This window comes from Elephas maximus, chromosome 10, assembly GCF_024166365.1.
Source record: "Elephas maximus indicus isolate mEleMax1 chromosome 10, mEleMax1 primary haplotype, whole genome shotgun sequence".
In the NCBI taxonomy this organism is placed as follows: Eukaryota; Metazoa; Chordata; class Mammalia; order Proboscidea; family Elephantidae; genus Elephas; species Elephas maximus.
The window spans coordinates 47,741,603-47,747,602 of NC_064828.1; positions in this window are offsets into that span (position 1 = coordinate 47,741,603).

Consider the following 6,000-nt stretch of genomic DNA (forward strand, 5'->3'; position numbering starts at 1 on the left):
TTTTGGTGACTGGATGAGGATGAAGGAGAGAAGGAGGAGTCTAAGATCTATTTGTTTCTGACTTAGGTTACTAAGCAAGTTGGGAAAACAGGAGGAAGAGCAGGTTGTGGGAAGATGATGAGTTCCATCTTGGATATGGTAATTTGAAGGGCCAGGAGTCCCTAACATGTTTGGCTGCTAACTGAAAGGTTAGAGTTTTGAGTTCGCTCAGAGGCACCCTTGGAAAAAAGTCCTGGCAATCTACTTCTGAAAAATCAACCATTGAAAACCTTATGGAACACAGTTCTCTGAAACACATGTGATCACCATGAGTCAGAATCAACTTGACAACAACTGTTGGTGGTGGTGGGATATTTAATTTGCAGTTTGGTGTGAGGAATTCCAAGAGCATGAAATATTTGGAAGTCATTAGCTTATTCATGAAACAGCTAGAACTAAAGCCACCCAAGAATTGTGTTTAGAGGTGCAAGGGCCAAGACAGGGGAGCACCAACATTTAAGAAGTAAGCTAAGGCTGAGAAGCCAGCAAAGAAAACTGAGAAAGAACATCTGAAGAGGTGGGAGGAAAACCAGAAGAGAGGGCTGCCCCAGAAGGTGAAAGAGGTGAGAATTTCAAGTATATGAGCGTTGTAAAAAGTGTCAAGTGTGGTAAGATTGTGTATCTGTGTGAAATTGCACAGATATGATAAACCTCATTAGTTAAGGCTAACATGAAAAAGGTCAGGCTGAAAGAAAAGTTTTATTTAAGGCATGATGCTTAATTACTTTCAAATACACAATTATAAGGCTAACTAAAGAGGCCCTTCAGGACTATAATTGAAAGATTTACCATTAGCACATTAAAAGCATATACTGTAGTCTTCCCATGGTCTCAGTTACCCATGGTCAACTGCAGTCTGAAAATATTAAATGGAAAATTCCAGAAGTAAACAATGTGATGAAATCCCACGCCATCCCGCTTGGTTCCGCCTGGGATGTGAATCATCCCTTTGTCCAGTGTATACTCTACACGCCTATTAGTCACTTAAGCACAGGTGTAACTAAGGTATGGCAGGTAGGGGTTGGGGGTTGCCCCTTGAGGAGGGGCACTAACAAGCAGTTTCTATTGGCCATTGCAGTTTTCACTGCCAGCTGTGAGAGATTATTCAGCAATTTAAAATTAATTTCTATAGGTGCTATTTTCTGTAGATAGGCCCCTACTAACCCTGCTAAGTAGCTGTCTTGGTTATCAGATGACTCTTGCAGTATCCCAGTGCTTGTTTTCAAGTAACAGTTATTTTACTTAACAATGGTCCCAAAACACAAGAGTAGTGATGCTGACAATTTGAATATGCCAAAGAGAAGCCCTAAAAGGCTTCCTTTAAGTGAAAAGATGAAAGTTCTCGAGTTAATAAGATATTTTGAGAGAGAGACCACGTTCACATTAACTTTTATTATAGTATATTGTTATAATTGTTCTATTTTATGATTAGTCATAGTTGTTAATCTCTTACTATGCCTAATTTATAAATTTATCACAGGAAAAACCGGTATATATAGGATTTGGTACTATCCATGGTTTCAGGAAGGTCTTAGAACATATCCCCGCAGATAAGGGGGACTACTGTCATGAAAATTTAGCATTTCTTTCATTGTACTAGTCAACAGACTGAGGTTAAGTAATGTGTCCAAAGTCACACAATTAAGTAGATCAGGACTAGAATCCACTATTCTTTCCTCTTTATCACTGGCTAGTTCTTAAACTTCAGTTTGCATTAGAATCACCTTGTTAAAACACAGATTACTGGGTCTCACCCCCAGAGATTTTTATTCAGTAAGTCTGAGGTGGAGCCTAAGAATACATTTCTTACAGATTGCCAGGTTTCCTGTTGCTTCTGCCTGGGACCACACTTTGAGAACCACTGCTCTATATATGGAAACCCTGGTGGTGTAGAGGTTAAGTGTCATAGCTGCTAACCAAAAGGTCAGCAGTTCAAATCCACTAGGTGCTCCTTGGAAACTCTATGGGGCAGTTCTATTCTGTCCTGTAGGGTCGCTATGAGTCGGAATTGACTCGAAGGCAGTGGGTTGGTTTTGGGGCTGTATATATTATTTATCTCTAACATTTAAAGTACTTGAGGATTCTAGAAAGCAGTGAAGTCGCCTAGGTTGGTTAATCATTCTCTCAAAAACCCTCCTTATAATATTAATTTGCTTAGAAGGAGTTTTTTTTTGTATGAATCAGAGAGTCTTTGTGGAAAGTCAGAATATGGATCTGAACTTTATTCAAAAATTTGTTTTGTGTACTTACACTGTTCTAGACACTGTCGAAGGCTTTCAGAGGATAGTCAAAAACTTTGTCCTTAAAGTTCTTACCTTGTATACCAAAAAAAAAAAAAAAATCCAAACCCATTGCCATCGAGTCAATTCCGACTCATAGCGACCCTACAGGGAGAGGCAAATATGCAAGATAAAGAAGTAAAATGTATATTAGTGCTGAGTGCCTAGGGAAAAAAAAATTAATCGGGGGAAAAATGATAGAAATGCCAGGGAAGGAGGACATGTTGGAATTTTAGATAAGTTAGCTAGAGAAGACCCCTTCGCTGAGAAGGCAACATTGAAGCGAAGACCTGAAGAAAGTGAGGGATCCAGGCAGTATTGAGTGAGTACAAAGGGCCTGAGGTGGTAGCACTATCATGTTTGAGGAACACATAATGAATTCCAAAAATCTACGGATTTTGCACTTGTTTGAATGTTTGAGGAAACACTCCCAGTCAGTGTAGATGAAGCAGAGGAGTAATAGGAAATGAAGTCAGAGATAACAGAGAGCCAGATTAATGCTGCGTCTTAGTAACTGATTTGTGTGTGTGCGTGCGTGCTTTAAGTGAAAGTTTACAACTCAAGTTAATTTCTCATACAAAAATTTATACACGTACTGTTATGTGACCCTAGTTGCTCTCCCTATAATGTGACAACACACTCCCCCTTGCCAACCTGGGTTTCCCGTGTCCATCCACCCAGCTCCTATCCCTTTCTGCCTTCTCATTCTGCCTCTGGACAGGACTTGCCCATTTTGTCTCTTATATCTACTTGAACTAAGAAGCACACTCTTCGGGAGTATTATTTTATGTTTTATAGTCTAATCTTTGTCTGAAGAGTTGGATTCGGGAATGGCTCTAGCTCTGGGTTAACAATCTGGACGCCATGTTTTCTGGGGTTTCTCTAGTCTGTCAGGCCATTAAGTCTGGTCTATTTATGTGAATTTGAGTTCTCTTCCATACTTTCCTCCTGCTCTGTCAGGGACTCTCTGTTGTGTTCCCTGTTGGTGTGGTTGTTGGTGGTAGCTGTGTACCATCTAGTTCTGGTCTCAGGCTGATGGAGTCTCTGGTTTATGTGGCCCTTCTGTCTCTTGGGCTAATATTTTCCTTGTGTCTTTGGTGTTCTTCATTCTCCTTTGCTCCAGGTGGATTGGGACCAATTGATGCATCTTAAATGGCCGCTTGCAAGTTTGTTTGTATTTTTCCACACTCTTTTTTTTTTTTTTTATCTTGATGTGTTAACTGTATTTTTTTTTAATTAACTTTTATTAAGCTTCAAGTGAACATTTACAATTCCAATCAGTCTGTCACATGTAAGTTTACATACATCTTACTCTCTTCTCCCACTTGCTCTCCCCCTATTGAGTCAGCCCTTTCAGTCTCTCGTTTCGTGCCAATTTTGCCGTCTTCCCTCTCTCTCTATCTTCCCATCCCCCCTCCAGTCAAGAGTTGCCAACACACTCTCCAGTGTCCACCTGATTTAGTTAGCTCACTCTTCATCAGCATCTCTCTCCCCCCCGCTGACCAGTCCCTTTCATGTCTGATGAGTTGTCTTCGGGGATGGTTCCTGTCCTGTGCCAACAGAAGGTCTGGGGAGCATTGCCGCCGGGATTCCTCTAGTCGCAGTCAGACCATTAAGTCTGGTCTTTTTATGAGAATTTGGGGTCTGTATCCCACTGATCTCCTGCTCCCTCAGGAGTTCTCTGTTGTGCTCCCTGACAGGGCAGTCATCAATTGTGGCCGGGTACCAACTAGTTCTTCTGGTCTCAGGATGATGTAGGTCTCTGGTTCATGTGGCCCTTTCTGTCTCTTGGGTTCTTAGTTGTTGTGTGACCTTGGTGTTCTTCATTATCCTTTGCTCCAGGTGGATTGGGACCAATTGATGCATCTTAAATGGCCGCTTGCAAGTTTGTTTGTATTTTTCCACACTCTTAACCCCTCTTTTTTTTTTTTTTAAATAATTATTATTGTGCTTTAAGTGAAAGTTTACAAATCAAGTCAGTCTCTCACACAAAAACCCATACACAACTTGCTACATACTCCCAATTACTCCCCCCCCATAATACAGCCCGCTCCCTCCTTCCACTCTCTCTTTTTGTGACCATTTTGCCAGTTTCTAAGCACCTCTAACCTCTCATCTCCCCTCCAGGCAGGAGATGCCAACATTGTCTCAAGTGTCCACCTGAACCAAGTAGCTCACGCCTCACTAGCATCCCTCTCCAACCCATCGTCCCGTCCAGTATGTGTCTGATGAGCTGGCTTCAGGGATGGTTCCTGTAGTGGGCCAACAGAAGGTCTGGGGGCCATGATCACTGGGGTCCTTCCAGTCTCAGTCAGACCATTAAGTCTGGTCTTTTTATGAGAATTTGGGGTTTGCATCCCACTGTTCTCCTGCTCCCTCAGGGGTTCTCTATTGTGTTCCCTTTCAGGGCAGCCATCAGTTGTGGCCCAGTACCATCTAGCTATTCTGGTCTCAGGATGATGTAGTCTCTGGTTCATGTAGCCCTTTCTGTCTCTTGGGCTCGTAATTATCCTGTGTTCTTGGTGTTCTTCATTCTCCTTTGCTCCAGGTGGGTTGAGACTCATTGATGCATCTTAGATGGGTGCTTGCTAGCATTTAAGACCTCAGATGCCACTCTTCAAAGTGGGATGCAGAATGTTTTCTTAATAGATTTTATTATGCTAATTGACTTAGATGTCCCCTGAAACCATGGTCCCCAAACCCTGCCCCTGCTTCGCTGACCTTCGAAGCATTCAGCTTATTCAGGAAACTGCTTTGCTTTGGTTTAGTCCAGTTGTGCTGACCTCCACTGTGTTGAGTGTTGTCCTTCCCTTCACCCAAAGTAGTTCTTGTCTACTATCTATTTAGTAAATAACCCTCTCCCACCCTCCCTCCCTCCCCCCTCTCTTAGCCACAAAAGAGTGTGTTCTTCTCAGTTTAAACTATTTCTCAAGATCTTATAATAGAAGTCTTATACAATATTTGTCCTTTTACAACTGGCTAATTTCACTCAGCATAATGCCTTCCAGGTTTCTCCATGTTATGAAATGTTTCACCAATTCATCACTGTTCTTTATTGATGCATAGTATTCCATTGTGTGGATATACCATAATTTATTTATCCATTCATCCATTGATGAGCACCTTTTTTCTGTTGTAAACAGTGCTGCAATAAACATGGGTGTGCATATATCTGTTTGTGTAAAGGCTCTTATTTCTCTAGGATATATTCCGAGGAGTGGGATTGCTGGGTCGTATGGTATTCTATTTCTAGCTTTTTAAGGAGGTGCCAAATCGATTTCCAAAGTGATTGTACCATTTTACATTCCCACCAGCAGTGTAGAAGTGTTCCAATCTCTCCACAGCCTCTCCAACATTTATTATTTTGTGTTTTTTGGATTAGTGCCAGTCTTGTTGGAGTGTTGTAGTTTTGATTTGCATTTCTCTCATGGCCAATGATCGAGAGCATTTCCTCATGTATCTGTTAGCCGCCTGAATGTCTTCTTTAGTGAAGTGACCGTTCATATTCTTTGCCCATTTCTTAATTGGGTTGTTTGTCTTTTTGTGGTTGAGTTTTAGCAGAGTCATGTAGATTTTAGAGATCAGGTGCTGGTTGGAGATGTCGTGGCTGAAAATTTTTTCCCAGTCTGTAGGTGGCCTTTTTACTCTTTTGGTGAAGTCTTTAGATGAGCATAGGTGTTTG